Source organism: Etheostoma cragini, chromosome 19, assembly GCF_013103735.1.
Source record: "Etheostoma cragini isolate CJK2018 chromosome 19, CSU_Ecrag_1.0, whole genome shotgun sequence".
In the NCBI taxonomy this organism is placed as follows: Eukaryota; Metazoa; Chordata; class Actinopteri; order Perciformes; family Percidae; genus Etheostoma; species Etheostoma cragini.
Genome location: NC_048425.1, coordinates 4,485,320 through 4,503,836, shown reverse-complemented (window position 1 = coordinate 4,503,836; position 18,517 = coordinate 4,485,320). Strand labels below are relative to the sequence as shown.

Genomic DNA, 18,517 nt, shown 5'->3' with positions numbered 1-18,517 from the left:
CAGTTCTACCAGTTCTGCGGTTCTGTTGAAGTCACAGTGAGACACGACAATGGCGGTAAAGTGTGGTTACAGTTTTTCAAAACCTAACGCAGACACCATTCGCTGTGATATGATAATAATGGCGAGGTGGAAGCAGTCGCGGTGCTGTTGACATTACACTTCCTCTGAGATGAGCAGGCACAACGGTGGTTTATATGCCCTGGGGACTGACTGAAAGGCTGAGGTTGCAAGGCAAGGCAACTTTATTTCTACAGCACCTTTCAGTAACTAGACAATTCTAAGTACTTTATATGAATCAATAAAGAGTAATTAAACATGTCACAATGAAAATATAATAATATACAAATAAATAATACAAGTTACAGTGTGTAAGAAATTAATAATCATTCAATTTAATAGGTTGTGGGAGAGAGGGTTTTTGTTTAATTTCTGTCAGTGTTATATATTCTAAATAAACAACATAATGTTCTGAGTAAATAGGTTTGGAATTATTTTTACAACTGAAGTAATTGTTTTGTAATTACAGAGGGAAAGTACCAAAGTACCGGGAACCGAATTTCACATTTCTGTATCGGGGCTATTGTTGTTACCCAACCCTAACACTGACATCTCTCCATTGTTTATGTAGGTACTGAGCATGTATGTAATTCAGGCCTCTGTTTTTAATGTGTTTTCCTGCGGGATTAATAAAGCATACAGTGTTATTTTTGTTAACTAAAATATATAAATTTGAATTTAGATAGGAAAAGAATGTATGTGGATGTCCAGTGGTCTGACCCACGTAAAAACCTAGTGAAACAACATATTCCTCAATAGAAACATGGTGTAAATGGAAAAACGTACTGTTCTAGCTATACAAATAACAGAATCTTCCACAGTGCATGATATTTCAATAACCGCTTCCCACAGGCTTCACGATGACGACAATGAGTTGTTAACAGACATTCACAAAGACGTATAGCCCTGCAACAATCAGCTTTTCTAAGTACTATTCATGATATATAGTAAAATATTAAAGTTAGGGGAAGTTAAAATGGCTTGAACTGTATGTTTCCTTCATCCCCCTCCATGCTGTTTCATTCGTCCCGTCCAGGAGGGACAAATGAAACAATACGCACGTCCCACTTTTGCTGTAATAACTCCTGAATGGTTTTGTTCAAAGCTGAAAATTCAACGGTATTTGACAGATGACAGGTGTGTACCAACACTAGTTAACATGCTGGAAACCTCTGTCCTCCAATCAATTTGGATTGGCTGTGACTGTCCTCAGGTCCCTTTCAAATCAATTTGAAAATACATGTATGCAAACAGACTTCTTCTGTGACCGTTGATGTCATCCACATAAAGTTATTTCAATTTGAATCTCAATCCCCCCCCCCACACACACACACACACACACTCACACACACACATTGTAATTCATCCATTTACAAATTCACTCATTGAGTGGTTTATTTAGGGAGTGAGCCGTTGTTTACAATAGACGATCTCTGAGAGAGAGAGAGAGAGAGAGAGAGAGAGAGAGAGAGAGAGAGAGAGAGAGAGAGAGAGAGAGAGAGAGAGAGAGAGAGGGAGGAAAAAAAGGCGTTTCCACGTTTCAGCAGCCGGTGACCGAGCAGCAGACGGCCACAGAGCGGACTCACGATAATCCGGAACCTTTCTATTTTTCTCATCTCCAAAAGCTGACTGACAGTTCATCTCACCCGTGTCCCCTTCACGGCCGCGTTTCCCCACGCCGATGAAACAGACTCCAATCCATCACAGAGCGACGTGAAACCGCAAAAGTGAACGAGATCGGCCGAGTGGACTTTTTTCTTCTTTTTTAATTCGTGCAGCCCGTCTGTCCCGTGTCCTTCCCTCAGAGCTCCAGAGGAGATTATCTTCCCGCATCTCTCCCTGTGTGTAGCTGACTCATATCTGCTGCCGTCGGGGTGAGTAGCCTAGCCTGCATTTCTTTTCAGCATTTCCCACTGCTATTTTTGTGTAGGCTTTTTAATTTGATTTTTTTTAATTTTTATGTCTAAACGTCCCGGGTGATTAGTTGAGCCGTGTGGGGATCCGTCGCCCTCCTCTTTTCGTGGATTTGGATCATTTCTCTCCCCACATACCGTTACGTGATAGCCGTGAGAGAGACAAGCCTACTTCATAGCCTGCCTGTAAAATGTAGTTTTCCGGCGTGTTATTTGGCATCAAAAAGGTCAATTTAACAGAGGGGGGAAAGTTTGAAGAAATTCCGTACAGAAATTTATTTATTTATTTTGCCGATGAGATACATTCTAATGGACATTTTGGACACTTATTTCTGAAAGATTTGACCAAAATAGCAGAAAAAATTACCCCAAAAATAAAATCAGTCTATTTTAAAATAGAAATGTTTTGTTGACACGCAACCTGTTGTATGATATCTGTAGAGTGCTGTGAAGTAACAAACCATGTAAAATGTGCAATGTCTCGTTGACTTGACACAACTCAGTCATGAACTTGGCTGTTAAGTGGCAAGTTGGTGAATTTTCCCATTCACAAGAGGGCATTTAACACACCATTAATTAAACTAATTGGATTGGGTTTCGTGTTGCTGGAGGCACTCAGTAGCCTATTCAATGTCCCTTTCATTACTCCCCAGCCAAATATTCACATAGTACCTCATTGACACTTGATTTCCTGTTTTGTTGTCATAAGTTACATCATTTATAATACATTAGCCTATATGAGACTCCTTACATTGTCTGTAATGTTTTCTACAGGGTCATGTCTGTATTTGTAAGGGTAACTGCAGACAGATAATCAGGAATGTTCTGCTTCTAAAAACCACAAAACTCAGTCATAGGAAAGAGGCAATAATATACTGCCGGGGACCAGCTTTTTGTGCGTGCGTCTGTGTGTGTGTGTGTGTGTGTGTGTGTGTGTGTGTGTGTGTATGGCGAAGAGGTGGGTCTTTTATGAATGGATGTGTCTGGCCTGCCAACACTATGTGTGTGTTGTGAAGGGTGGGGGTGACCATAGCTGGTGTATATCACCTAATGACCCTGTGTTGTCTGCGTTTTAGTCCCCTGATTGTGTCATAAAAGAATTCCTATAATGGCCTACGATGTTTTTTGCTCAGATTCAATGTAGAAGACACGATTAAGAAAACTTGAAAAGACATCAAGAGCAGGTATAACAGAAACACTGAGTTAAAGTAGGCCTTTTATGTAAAGTTAAGACATTCTGTTAAAGGTAGACAGACGTTTTAATACCTTTTTTTTGTTCTTCCTTAAATAGTCATTTCTAAGGGACTCATATTGGCGTAGCAGCGGTAAATATGAAGCAGTGAAAACTGCTGGGATAAAAAAATGAAATTTGGATACATTTACAGGTTTTAGTGTATTTTGCAATGCAGACGCTCTGTTTTGTGTTTTTGACTTATTATGATGATTAATTTCTTGCGTGGCCCATAAATCTTGTCTAAATTATCATTAAATAGTGAATATCAGAAAATCATCACAGTGTTACAGAGCCCAGGTTACGTCATCAACTTGCTTGTTTGGTGTGACCAACAGAGATGTTACCATAAAACAAAGCTTAACAGGTCGATTTGCACAACAGTGGCAAACGATTCATGCGTTGTCAGAACAATTGCTTTTCTAATCGTTTCAACGTCGCTTCTCTTGCATCCTGACCCCGAGTGACACACATACTGTACATACTTCTACATCTAGTGTGTGAAACTTGTACAGCATGACAGCTGTCAGTTCATTTCCTGTGAGGCTGAATTCCAGTCATAGTATCCCCCCACAGTGTGCACGTTTTACAAGCTGTTAAACAATCCCTGTACAGCATAATAGAGTCAACTTTATATTTTTGAAACAGTAACTGCTGTTGTAAATTTTGAGCCTTTCATGAAGTGCTAGCGTCCCTGTAATCTGTTTTTGTTGTTGTAGTTTTGCAGGTTTATGAAGACATCTTTGAAAAGTGGGTTAAAGTGGCTTTATGGTGGTTTTAAGGTTTAGTTGTAGGTCAAAATTAGGGCATGGGCGTTTAGCATGTAGTTGTGTTAGTTAGAGTAGTGTGTGTGTGTGTGAGTGTGAGTGTGTGTGTGTTTGTGTTTGCCTTGACTCAGCTTTTTGGGAGCTTGTCTCCTCTCTGATATCGATCTGTCTTCTCGGACAGAGAAAAACAAAACTGGGCAGCACAGCAGAAATGTGCTTCCTCTCTCAGGTTCACTTCCTCTCTGTGCGTGTCGGTGGTGTCGGTTGTCCCCCCGCCGCCGCCAGGGGAATGTTTGTGGTTGACTGTTTATAATCACTGAGGCAAACACAGTTTTCGGGAAGATCAGCGTTAAACTGGTGTAACTTGAAGCAATGAAAACAGAAGAAAAACATGTCCATTTATTTTTCACGCCTCACTTGTCAGCAAGCTGTTTGTTGTCACACATTCAATACAAACAATAGAATAGACTTCACCATAACCACAAGAAACCGTTTTCAGCCTCACATGTTATTTTTAGTAATCAAATCAGACGATCATCTCTTCGCTTTGAATTAAAACGCATAGAGTCACCCAAAATGTGAAAGTGTGGTGTTAGGTATGGTCACTTTTGTAACCACAGGAAATGAGGAGAGGAATGGAAACTATGTTCAGATTAAACTGGACTCACCAACTGAACCATGTCCTCTCTCCTCCCTTTTTGGTTTCATTTGGTATGAAACATCCCAGAATAGTCTGAGTTGGAAACCACAGCATGCAGTGTGTGACTCACTGACTTGCAAAAGTAGGGCTGGTCAAAAAGTGAGAAATTTTTCCCCCACGTAATGAAGCAGGACAAAAAAATTATTAAAACATCACATTTTATAGACTTACATGTAAAACCAGTTACAGTTAGAATAGTAAACACCTGTACCACTAGCGTGGCTGGCAGCACCATGGCTATATGTGACGGCAATCCTTCCAGTAGACACCAGGGGTGGGGGGGAAATTGATACAGCATAGTATCGCAATATTTTCCATGCCAATACTGCATTGATACACAGACACAAAGTATTGATATTTTATTATATATTTGTCTGTTTGACAATCCCATGTTGGAGCATTACAATGTAATGGATGAACGAACAGAGACATTTATCTTTTTAGATAGACGTAGAAATAATTTGAAATTTGGTAAAATTTGAAGTTGGAAAGGTGACCTCGCTGAGAAGGAGGCTCTGGCTAGTCCACACAGCATTGTGGGATGGGAGAAAAACGTGCTCAACCATTTTAACATTTTGAAGTTGCTTTAATAACCACATTTTGTAAAGAAATGGACAAAAATCTAAAAGCACAGAACAGATTTTAAATTAGTTATTCCATTAGCTTTATGAAAAAAATGTGTCAAAGACGGCTTTAATCCCCAGATGTATTTTGACTGAAATCCTGCCAAACATTTATTATGAAGAGAACCTTGGATTTAGTTTTCCTTTGTTACCCCAGAGTCCATTTAGAACCAAGCAGGTTTGGTTTCTACACCCAATTGTAGCAATTTGTGTCTTTAAAGAACTAAAATTATTGTTTTTATTGTAAATTCATTTTTATTACAGGTAGTATTGAGGATGTGCTACAATGTATAAAAGTCTCTGAAAAAGCCTTCACACCAACATGAGTAACCAGGCTAACCGCCGCACTGACAGGCCGACATTCGATATTTAATGCAGCCCAGCATCCGGCGGATCTGACAACAATGCATGTCAACACAGCACACTGGGTAACTAAGATCACATCATGCTGAAAACCCACACATATGTGTGTGGTGTCAAAGTAAGGACTCTGATATCATGAACAAGCCTTACTGTCACTTCCTGCAGCAGTGGATCCTTTTTACATGTCATAGCGCATTCCATTTGTACTCGCAACTCGGATTTTCCGAGGTCAAAGTTAAAAAAAAGAAGAAGGAAAAAGTAAACGACGGCAGAACTGGCAGCAGCATTGCCGTGAATGCTTCGGTTTGATTTGATGACCTACTTGGTTGGGTAAAGCCTTTAATTCTCCATAAAAGAACTCATCTTAAAAAGTTAAGCTAAAAAAAATGGAAAAATCCTGGCGTCCTCGCACACTTGAATGCGTTCACTGTAAAATGGCTCTTCCACAGGGTCAGTGTCATTATGTGGCGTTACATCACTACCTGCAATCTGCTCTACGGCTGCTCGCTGACACCGTCCTCCGCTGCCGCCCACTCTTCCTCAGGTCTGTTATTGGTATCCATTGGCAGATTAAACTGTTAGAGCAGATGCCACATTCTAACTGAACAAGGAAAGGCTCCTGAGAGTAAACAACTACACATGTTCTACACATGCAGGAAGCAGAAGAACCTGAGTTTAGTACGTGCAGCAACATTTGCATTGTAATTCTGCAGGAGGGATGCAAAGCTTGAAGTGATGCAGAGAACGACAACATTATGAAATAATCCTCCAGCTACAAATATGTAAATCTTTTCTATTCATGACACTTATTGTATGTTCCTGTTTTTATTGAATGTGCTTTCCGCTAAACTTCCCATATGATCAAAGGTACATAAATCCTTGATACTTAATTGATTAAATGGCTTTGGTTCCCATTGACCCCATTGAGCTGGCTGCCACCTAAACTCCAGTGATATGAATCATCAGTTGAGAAGTCCCCGAGCTAAACCTCATTTGTCAATCAAATCACTGCCCTTTGTAGCTTTGTGATTGTACACGGACAGTATTACAGCATGGCCGGTAATAAATACATCACAGGGAAAAGTTGAGTATTTGTCCCAAGCTTGAAACTCAGAGCTAGCTTGGAAAGTTAAGTTTCAGGCACAGCTCCAATACCCACAATTGTATATCAGGTATATTTCGCCAGATGACAGACTTTTCGGCCGGATGTCTGTTACATGCCACTTTTATTTGTGTTGGAATTTTAAATTTTGAGGTATTTCTGAGGACTATGGTTAACTGCTTCTCAGATCCCTTTAGGGCAAATCCAGACTGCTAGCTAGGCTATCTGTCCAATCTGAGTTTTCTGTTGCATGGCTAAAACAACTTTTAAACATAAACGCTTTCCACCAAAACAAGGTCCTTGCCAAGGGTATTTTGCACAGGCATCATGGCACTGTGCAGCGCTTAGCGCCGCCCAAGACCATTGTGATTGGCAGTGCACATTTTTCTCCCATCTCGAAATGCTGTATGGACTACATCCACACTCTCCTTCGCAACCCCGGAGGATGGTGTGGCAAAGCAAGACTATATCAAAAAAAAAAAACAGATTTAATCTCTCCAGCAACTGCTTGGTTACGTGGTTGGTCGGTTGCCATGCTACTTTTTACTATGAAAAAAACTTGCTTCCACTGTTGATGATGTTTATCTTCTCTGTGTTGTAATTGAATTCATTCAAATATATCATACAGCAGAGGTTTCAAATCAGGACATCACAGTTAACTGCAATTTTATTTTATAACTAGTGCCATATTCAGATCGCAGGAGGGCTCAATATTTTGTTAAAGGCAAAATCTGTTTCAAACCATTCTAAAGTATTGTGGTGATTCAGAGACGTCCCAGCCTACAAATCCTAACTGATAGACTAAATGAAAACATCTTTATATTTACAGATCCTCGCAAAAATCATACCATGATCATTTAAATTTTTTGTCATTGCAATATTTTTCACTTAAAATGAGAATAATGATGCAGAAATTATAATTCCCTCATATCTTAAATAGCATCCTAATCACAATATCAGTGAAAATAATCACAATTACAGTATATATTTACCTGATATTGTGCAGCCCTATTTCAGATGGCCTATTTTGGGGTGGAGGAGCAACGAACCAGGTTGTGTGGATGTAGGTACAACTTTAACGTGGTTTTATGCAAAACCGGAGTAATTCTGTTGATTTTTATGGATAGAGGCAGGATTGGAGGGGTATTGCCTGCTTTAACACACAGCTGTGGAAGTGTTTCATAAGCCCAATGATAATGGATGAAGTGTTCCACACACACATGCAGTACACCTAAGCCTACACAGACGGACAGAGCCACACAAACTGCAACAGTGCAGATGGCGCACACATGCGAAAACACGTGCATATGGACACACGCTGGCTTTCTGTGTTTTACATGCACACACACACACACGCACATACACACTTTGAGCCAGGCCATTCCCCTTTGCTCGTGTGCATAATCTACTCTGCTGCTCGCCTCCAAAATGAAATGGCTCAGTGAGTCTGATTGGATTTGATCAAATTTGATTCCAATAGAGCAGAACTGCAGGGGCTGAATACTGCGCGTGTGTGTGTGTGTGTGTGTGTGTGTCAGGATATACGTTAAGTGTCACCTCATAGTGTTGACTCTGTTTCTGTCTGCCTGTCTCTCTTCTTCCTATCAGTTTTAAATCATCAAATTGACTGCGAAAAATTCCCGGCATTAAACAGTATTTTACCCGGTTTGTACATTAGCGTAACCATGATCATACAAAACTCTCCACTACTTCCTTGGTTAAGATGAAAACATCACAAGAGTGGAAGTACTGTAATCAGCTGTTTAGAAAAGGCCCTGGAGTTCCCCTCGGTGCTGATGCATTTCACATGGTCTTCTCATCTACATCTGCACAGATCCTCACACTTGTGCACACACATGGTGGTGAAAATACTGTTGATCGTTTAAAATGTAGTCCCAATGGAAACTGTTCAACTGTAGAGCCGGCTGACAAACAAGTTGCAGTATTGAGTCAAAATCAAACCTGAAGGACAAACAAACACCTGTTAGAATTATGTTGTCTCAGATTTAGCAATATTTCCTTAAAGGGCATTTGGGTAATTAAGCAAATTTGTTTTCTTGCAGAGAGTTGTATGAGAAGATAGATTCAACACATCTATGTGTGAAATATGAAGCTATGCCCAGGAGGTGGTTAGCTTAGCATTAGTCTTGCTTTGTCAGAAGGGTCTGGCTGCTCCACATAGCATTCAGGGATAGAAGGAAAACATGCTCTGGTTTAATGGAATTTCTTTAAACCAATCAGAATTGTCATTGGCTGTGCTAAACTCTGACCAAAGCCGCTGCAAAATAAAAGTAGCTGTCTCGATTTACCCTGCAGAGATCTGAGGAGCAGATAACCATAGTCCTTACTACATCAAATTTAAAATCCCAACACAAAGAGAGGAAAGGAAGGAAACGGAAAATACACACATCTGGCTGAATTTCCTGCAGCACCGGAGCAATCCCGGAAGTGGAACACGAAGGATATAGCCTAGCTTAGCATAAAGACTGGAGCAGAGAGAAATCACTACCCTGAGTCAGAGTTTGTGTCCCAGCTTTTGTATTGAATGGTAAATTGTGAGCATTACAGGAGCTGGTAGGCAGAGTTTGTTGCCATTGAACAGAGCATGGCTTGCTGTTTTCCCCAGTTTCTCAGTTTTTATGCTAAGCTAATGGTCTCCAGACTGCAGCTGAGGCTGTGATAGTATAGATGTTCTCTTACTACGGTAAAGAAGCAACAATTCACTGGGGTATGGCAGTTGAAAGGGATTTGGGGCTCAACAGCCATAATCCCGTGGGATGCATAGCCATTAGCATGCAAACGTTTCATAGTTACAGTATATGTAGGAATGAATCATGAGAACAGCCTGGTATGTTACACACAGCTAACTTTTTGGCCAGTTTCTGTCATGTGACAGACGGAGGCTGAAGCTGGCAGTGCCCATTGGTGTGGTTGGTGGGGTGGGGGGTTCTGATGTGTTTAAGCTTCTTCATCTGTTCTTTGGATGTTGATGGATATTTGTGTGTGTGTGTGTTTATGAAACCTGTGGCGTGGGTGGATAGTACGGGTCTATAACAGTTGCTCTGATGAGCCATAAGTGCCTTGCTGAGACGCTCTGTGTTGCTGAGGTGATTCAGAGCGGTCGTTTTTTTGTGGCCCCCTGAATGAGACCAAATGTTGTCCTTATGTACTACATGAAAGACTTTTCTATTTTCTTCTATCTTTTAAAGCCTTTTTCTGGCATTTCCTGACGTTTGTGTGCGTATTTCCTCTACAAAGCTGTCTCAGCATCCATGTCATCCATCTTGAAAAGGAAATCTGCTTCCTGAACTTGTCAGTTAAAGCCCAGACTGTGTCTTTGCAGGCTTTAATGTTACACACACACACACGAGAAGGGGATGGAGTGTGTGTGTGTGTGTGTGTGTGTGTGTGTGTGTGTGTGTGTGTGTTTGTGTGTGTGTTCATGTACAGTATGTGTGGTTTAAAAAGCCTCAGGAATCAGGTTAACCTCCCCGCCACAAAGAGAAGAAGAACACACACACACACGTGTACCTTCTCTTCACTCAAACTGATAAAATGTGATGCAGGCATCAAACTTGCTCGGTGTATGTTGGTTATGTAACCCTCTGGGGAGCTGTGTACCCACCTAGTGCTTTGGTTTTGCAGCGTGCACTAATCAATGTACCTTTACACAAAGACCCGACTAGAAGCTTTAATGTAATACTTTTTCAAAGACTTTTTGGAGACGTAACTTAAGGTGGGCAGCTGGTAGTCCACAAGCTACATCTTCCTTTGTTGTCCCATTTCTTTCTTTTCTTTGCAGCACTTAGTATTGAACATTCTGGACATCGTCTCATTAATGAGTTCAAATTCTATTTTGATCAGTCCATGTGCGTTATGACGGCTTTAGCCTGCCTGTGTACTCTTTTCAAATCACGTCTCTGCTTTGTGAGTGAAGTTTGGTTTACTAGGTGAAATCATTAAGGAACGGTCATTATACTTTACATGAAAACAGAAGGTGTATATAGTTTTGTGTATATTTGAAATAGTTATATGTAACAACCCTAAAAGCCCTGCAGCCTTTTACATGCTAGCAACCTACTACATCTTTCTAAAATCTAATCAAGTTGTTAAAGGATCCTTTCTGTCTGTTATATTTAGTCACTAGAATTAGTTTGAGATTGTAGCATCTTTAAAAAAAAGTGATGGCATATTTCATTTGATTCTACTACTAGGGGGTGCAAGTCTGGAATTTATTTTATTTTAATTCTGGACAGAAATACATTTTTCAGTTCATTGTTCATAATTTTCCTCATGCTTTGTACACCATGCAGCTTAGAGTACACTGACGTACACTCTATTGCATGTACACTCCAATATTAAAAGAAAAACCCTTAGTCATCACACCACTGCACTGTTTCTGACATTGTCAACAGTCTTTTGGTTGTGTTGTAGACGTGCCTCGGACAGACGAGGAACTATCGGGTAGGAAAGTCAGTTATACTTCAGCATTAACAGGAAAAGCAAAGTGCAGACAGAAATAATGAAAGCATCACCAGCATGAGGAAATGAAAGGGAAACATTAAATAGTGCTGCCACGTTCCTCTTTTAAAGACCTCGCACAGCATCTAGTCTCACAATAGGTGGACAGCAAGGATGTGTAATAGAGAACATTGATCTTTAATGGGAGTATTACATAAGCAGTTATTGAATCCAAGCAATAATTGTGTTTCATATCCGTCATACTGAGAGCTACTGTTAGAAGACCGAGCTGTTTTTATTGCTGAGGCAAGTGGTTAGGTAACCAAGGAGCTATTTTTTTGGAATGGTGTTGTATTACTACTACACTCAGTTCAATTCAATTTTATTTACATAGCGCTAAATAACAACAACAGTTATCTCATTGCGCTTTCCTTAAAGAGCAGGTCTAGACCGTAATCTGATTTTATTTACAGAAACCCAACAATTCCCACATACTGTACATTTCGTCTTCATACTGTGAAAATGCAGCAATATTTGTTTTTCTTCACTGTAATTGTGGATACTTAGGTGGGCGCTCTTTGGGTAACATTAGTTTGTACCACGTATCTGGGCGAGGGAGAGGGGATGACATGGGGTGCACAGTCTAGTGGATGAGCTGGAGGTAGCCTTGTGTTTTTTTTTTATTAAATAGGGACAATGCACAACACATTTATTGCATTTGTAGCTAAGTCAATTCAGCCTCACAGAGCCGCAAGCACTGCTGTAGACTCTTGTATAACAGAATCAGGTGCAACCCTGCCATTGGATTCTCATCAGTTCCACCGGTGCCAACATAAACATAAACATCCCCCTGGTCCTGCATTACCAACACTTCATGTAATGTGAGTTATTACCTCAATAACGTGGATGGAAAATGGAAGGACTGCACATGGGAGTCCGGCAGTGAATGCATCAACTGTTGTGTTATTATAGAAATCCATTATAGAGCTGTAATGTGAAGAGGTGATGAAGGCAGGCAGGTCGAGTATGCCAGTTTGATGTCTTAACGTCGCAAGGTGATAGACTGAGTTTCATTTTCTCTGAATTGCACCCATCTTTTTACTCTGGTTCTGCCGTGCTTAATCCGCTAATGGGGCGACAGAGAGGACTGAGCAATATAAAGAGAGGCGCAGCGAGCACAAGAGGAGGAGTGGAAGAGAAAGAGAGAGGAGGCAGACAGTAATCTGAAAATTTGAGTCGCGCCTGGAGTCGGAAACTGAACAACTTGTTTAATCTCTAATGGACTGTTTAGGGACTCCAGGCTGTGTGTGTGTGTGTGTGTGTGTGTGTGTGTGTGTTACAGAGAGGTCAGTGGCTGCAATATGGACAGCCATTCCCCCCCAGTCCCTGACCGTTTGACTCCTCGTCCCGTTAGTGAGAGAGAAGGGGAGTTGTGTGTGTTTTCCCTTCTCCCCCTTTGGCTCGGATGATGGCTGTAACGGACGATGACTCAGACTCGTGCACCCCGCCCCTCCTTCCTCTTCCTTTCCCTCATCCTGTTCTCCTTCCTCTCTTTCTTTCACCTCTTTCCTCTCCCTTTTTTCCCTCCCCTCTTCTCCGCACACGTCCTTTAATCATTTTTTTAATCTTTCTTGCTAATGCAAGACTTCAATGACAAAATTATAATCATATTAAGTAACCCATGCTGCACTTTTACCAACAGGATCCTTCAAATTTGAAAGACTACAAAACAGCATAATAAAGTTAGTTTGATGTATTAGCAATATGAAGGAGGCTGTGCCATGATCATAGGTCCTGTACCCAGCCCCTGTAAAACCTTTATTTTATTTCCACCTTTAATTTGTACCCTTCCTTTTTTTTATCAAACCAGCGGTTGAACTGGGTAACTGAACTTTCTCTCTTTGTGTGAGTCATAGTAGTGCAAGAGAAACAAGTCTGGGGATCACCAAAGTCATGAGAATTTATCGTCTGGAAACCTTGCATATCTATACCACACTTCCTGGTCCTCCATCCAATAGTTGCTGAGATACTTTAGTCCGAGAGAGGTAAACTTGCATCAGTGAAACAGCTGTACGGGGCGGATTACCATTATTACTTTTTAGTGACCAATCCTCTTTATCATTGCGGCTCCTTTGCCTTTCTTGTAGCACAGAGCCTGAAAACACGACAAAAAGATACTCTCTCCTCCTCCCACTCCTCCGCCGCCTTTTACGCTCTGCTTTTGTCGGATGGAAGAGCTGCATGATCATAGCCAACACTCGATGTGAAGTGTACCTTATGTAAGGGTGTGTGATGTCAGCGTGTACTAAGACCTGTTTTGTTGTGTTTTTGTGGTGACTGTGCATGAAACTTGAATGTGTTTGGAAGCATGTTTCTGTTTCATGGTTTTGGAAAAACATACAGTAGATATGTCAAGTGTATTTGTCCTCCTATAGATGCAAGCTTTCATGTGGGTTGATTGTGTGTGTGTGTGTGTGTGTGTGTGTGTGTCTGCAGCTGTGTCTCTTGTCCACTGTGTGAGGCGAGGTTATGGCATCCTGTTCCTTTTCCTCGCTGCCTCTCCATCTGGATCTGAGCCAGCCTCAGTGAACTGTGCATTACAGTGGGATACAGACCCATTATCACTGTGGAGAATGCCGGCATCTGGACATAGGCCTGCTGTGTCTGTGTGTGTGTGTGTGTGTGTGTGTGTGTGTGTGTGTTTGTGTGTGTTTGTGTTTTGTGTGAAAGTTATGTAGCTATGCGAACTGAATTTTCCTGACATTTTCTTATTTCTTTATTAAGGAATGCAGTTTTGCTAAATGTTTTGTCTGCATAACCGTGTGTGTGTGTGTGTGTGTGTGTGTGTGTGTGTGTGTGTGTGTGTGTGTGTGTGCGTGTGTTTGTGCTCTTGTATTGCTATATCTGTGAGGACCAAATATCTTAGCATGGATAAAAATGTGACAAAAAAGTGAGAAGATGTCTGAATTTGGTGGTAGGGTTAGTGTGAGTTTAGGTTATAAGTAAACCTTGATGCGTTTTGGTCCATATCTTCCTTTCCTATGTGCAGCTATTTCCCATCTCCTCCCTGAGACAGCAGCCGCTGTAAAGGCAGTGATAGGCAGACCGACCCAACCCCAGAGTCGCAAGCTAACACTGCTGCATATGATCCACACTATAAAAGACCAACAGTAGGGGAGAGAAACATGTTGTAGAGGAACAATGTTCCCTCGTAGATAACAGCTTGGAAAAGGTGATCATGTGGGTTTGTGCAAGTGTCTGTCAAATACAGGCTTGAAACACACTTACAGTGGGACAATATGCAGCGGATAAAGTGACAAATAAGTAGCTGGGGGGAAGAAAACTGTACGTCTCATTTGGATGAGTTGTGATTTACGTGTGTATCATGATATGCAAACATGTGAACAAGTCTTTTCTTTCAAGTCATTTATTATTGAGCATTTTTTTCACGTAGCCATTTCTCCATCTGGGATCAGACCGTAGCCAAACAGGAACTTTTTTTTTTTTTTTCTTCTCTTGTTTTGTTCAGTCAGTGTCTTGAAGTTATTTATGCAAAGGTGCTGTGTGCAGAGTGAGCAAGCAACAAACCCTGCACCATCAAAGTCTGAGTGGGCCTTTTATCAGCAGTGTTTTGCATGTCTGCGTGAGTAATTTTGACCCAGTGTGTTTGTCACTTGGACTCTGTGCCCGTTTCATTGCCTTTTGTTGGCATATTGCTTGGAGAGCGGGAGGATACTGTATGTGTGGTGGAGCTGTTGGTATTGTTTCAGGGTAGAAAAACCATGTCATGGCCCAGGCTGTGCTCTCCGGTCTGCTACAGTCAAAATGTTCTAATATTTAAAAAGCTTCCACCATGGGATCAATAAAGTAAGGGCCCGTTTAGCTTTTTGTTCATCATGCAGAGTTGAGTCTTCCGATTTCTTTGTTTAAATAAAGTTATTATCTCAACAGATAGAAATGAATGTTTCTGCTTTTCACAGATTTGTCAGATTTAGGGATTAGGGTTCCCTGGGTAGTCTCCCAGGTAGTGCACCACCCCGCACAAGCACTACCGATCAAATTATTCAGATTTAAGATGGTTAAAGTTTGACATTCATGGAAATATGCTTTTTTGCTTTCTTGCCAAGAGTTAAATACGATGCTCCTGCCAGCAGCCGCTTAGCTTAGCTTAGTTTAATGACCAGAGAAGGAATCTGCCTATCCCTACCTGTAACAACCAATGTTCTATCAAGTTTGTTTGATAAAGTTTCCTGTTGGAACTATTTACTGACCTCTAACTCTCACCAGGAAAGCAAATAAGCAAACTATTCCTTTATGGTCAAGATTAGAGCGGAGTTGTTGGACAAAGATTGCCGACCCCAGTGACGGCGTTTGGAGGAAAACCATGTCGTGGCCCAGGCTGAGCTTGCCTGTCTGCTACAGTAAACATTTCTTCAAATATTTAAAAAGCATCCACCATGGGATTGATAAAGTAAGAGAGGAAAAGAGCCCATCCATTGTTGGCTGGGACTAGGGATGAGAGTCTTCACTGGTCTTATGATTTTAATTATCCTGTCTACTAATCAAATCAATTCGATATCCAGATACATTACAATGCGTCACCTCCTCGATATTATTATATACTACACATGGTTTTCATCAACAAATTCAAGCTGTCAGATATTGTATGTATGAGCTCCTCTTTTTACTGTAGCAGCTCTTAAAAAAGACACTTCCTGAATGTAGTGGAGTCTGAACACAGAAGACGGCAGAAAAAGGCATAAAACAAAATAAGCAGGACAAGAAAATCAACAAGCAACATCGGTAGGCAATAACCGATTATGGTCTATCACTGTTTGGATGCAGATTTGTCTGCCTCCACATCACGATGCAATGATTCAGTTCAACACCCCTGGAAGGGACAGGAAGTGCCGAAGTATTTTCTCATGGCCATAAAAATACATTATACAAATGGGGCATATAAAAACTAGAAGGGCACTTAAAAAAAAATATTTTTAATAATCTATTATTAACTTATGAGAATAGAGCATTGCATCGTTTTAGAGAGAATCGTGATGCATCTAAGAATAATTTTTTATATCCCACCCCTTGTGAAAATTAGTACTCTTGCTCTGCTTCCTGTCCACAGAGTATTTACTCTTTTCACCTTTTTTCCTCTTTAAATGATGAATATGTTCTGTGAACTCCAACCCCTTCGAGGAAATGAGATGCCATTAGAGTGACTGCTCTGCCATCTGGCTCTCATCTTCTCATCAGGAGACAGTCCATAAACGCGCCTTAAACACAAGTCGGAGCTCACTGAGAGCGTAACTTTCAACCGGCTGCTCCACTTTAACATCTCAACACCGTCTCATCCCTCTTCCTCCCTTTCTTCCTCATTACTTCTTTTTTTTTTTGTCCTCTTTCTCAGGCCTTTCACTGGGTGTCTTTTAATTCCGTGCTCATGCCCCTGGATGCTCGCAAACACGTCGCCACACGATCACAAGAAACCTGCCAGAGTCCTGTCTGACTTTCTTGATTGGACAACTGGTCGAACATCCGACAGCGTTCCCCTGCAGGCTGACTGTGTCTGAATGTTTTTGGCTCCTAATTAGTTTTCCTTCTCGACTACCTGGCCAGCTGTCATTTTGGCGCTCGTTTTTGAAGCACAGTTGCACATATAGGCTCAACATTTCTAATCCTGATTATTTGTAGTTGAATACTGAGATGACTTGTCTGGATTAGGAAAGGAATTAAAGGTGGTTTATTCAATGTTGCTTAAACAAGCCCTCTGGTAGTTTTGAAAGTGTTAGCGGTCAGCTGAACCACAAAACTACAGATCAGTGCTGTCCCGGGAAACCCATTCATCACCAAGTTTGGTGGTAAATAAACCATTTAATAATCAACTGGACTAGCTTTTCTAAATAAAAAGAATTCGGATGTGCATGTTTTTCATTGGACAAAAACATTCCCTTTTTAGTTTAGTCTTTTATTACCTCCAAATGTCAATCAATGCTCCCTGAAACCTTTTGGCTTTTACAAAAACAAACGTCCTTGGTGGTACAAGAAGTTATTTGAAGCAAAAGTATCTCAGAAAGCATTGCTTGTTTCGGAGCTTTTATGTTGGTCAGTATGGTCACACGGTATGGTCATGTGTCAGGGAAAGTCTCAAAATAAATCCAGTTAAACTCGCCGTCTTCACTCTGCGGTCCAGTAAATGGATGAAGAGTTCCTCACAAGAAAAATAATTGTCTTTTATTCATTATGAACTCGCCATTCTTTGGTTGTCGCATGTTTATGAGTACAACAACACACACCAGGACAGTCATTATCAAAATTGACATGACTGAATATGCACACACTTACTGTAAGTCTTTTGCTCTTCTTGATCTTTTAAAGCCAGTCTTCAGGTCGTCTCTGGATTAAGCCACCGTGTTGTTTAAGTTGTTTAATGTGGCCGGGGATGAAGTTACAGCAGGACTTGTTGGTTAAAGGACAATTCCGGAACAGAATGAACCTAGGGGTTTATAACATATGGTCAATCGTTCTCAGGGATCTGCTCTCATGCTAATTAAATGTGTCTCTAGCTTGAAATAATCTACCAATAACCGGTGATTAGCTGCAAACACTAGCTTTCTGGGCATACGGTAAACGCTATTTTATACCACTAACAAGGCTCAAAATAAAACCACACTACAACCGTTAGATAATGAGGGTCCGGAACCGTTATCAAAGTCATTGTATTGGTATCAGTACCGGTATCTAAGTTTTTTGAACGATACCCAGACCTAGTTGGTTATATCCATACTTTGGTGGTTCTTTAGTGTCCAGAGCTGAAACAGTCCAGCATCTCGAGCCTTTCAGCTGCTTGTTCCAGCATTCAGCTCAACAGCCCATTTAAGACCTGACAGTTAGTTGTTAAAAACCTGAACAATAAAATTTACCCGCAGGTCATGGTGAAATGAACGGCTCTGAAATTAGTGTGATTTGGTGTGATGGTGCTCAATTTAGTCTGGATGATGGTGTGTTAGTCACACAGGATGTTTCAATTTGTGCTCTTGGTTGAGCCTTAACAGGATAGATGAATGAAAATGTGTTGACCTTTTGTTTTCAGGTGGTTTAGAGTTTTCAGTCACAAAGTTGATTAGGCTCATTGTCACCAACACACATTTTCAGACACCACTGCACACCTTCTTACAAAAGCCGGCAATGTGGTTTCTATGAAGGAGCAGGAGGATGAAGTTAAAAAGAGCTACGGAGTGAAGGAGATGAGGACGAGAGATATTTTTGACTTCACAGCAGGATGTCTGGAGGGGCTGAC

At 41.0% G+C, this 18,517-nt stretch overlaps 1 protein-coding gene across 1 annotated transcript in view; it reads left to right on the top strand.

Moving 5' to 3' along the window:
- The first annotated feature begins 1,612 nt into the window (after positions 1–1,612).
- LOC117935087 (astrocytic phosphoprotein PEA-15) overlaps positions 1,613–18,517 on the top strand; it is a 39,135-nt gene continuing 22,230 nt past the window's right edge. The window contains exon 1 of the mRNA XM_034857242.1: positions 1,613–1,931. The gene's annotated coding sequence lies outside the window, so the exon portion shown is untranslated. The remainder of the gene's footprint in view (positions 1,932–18,517) is intronic.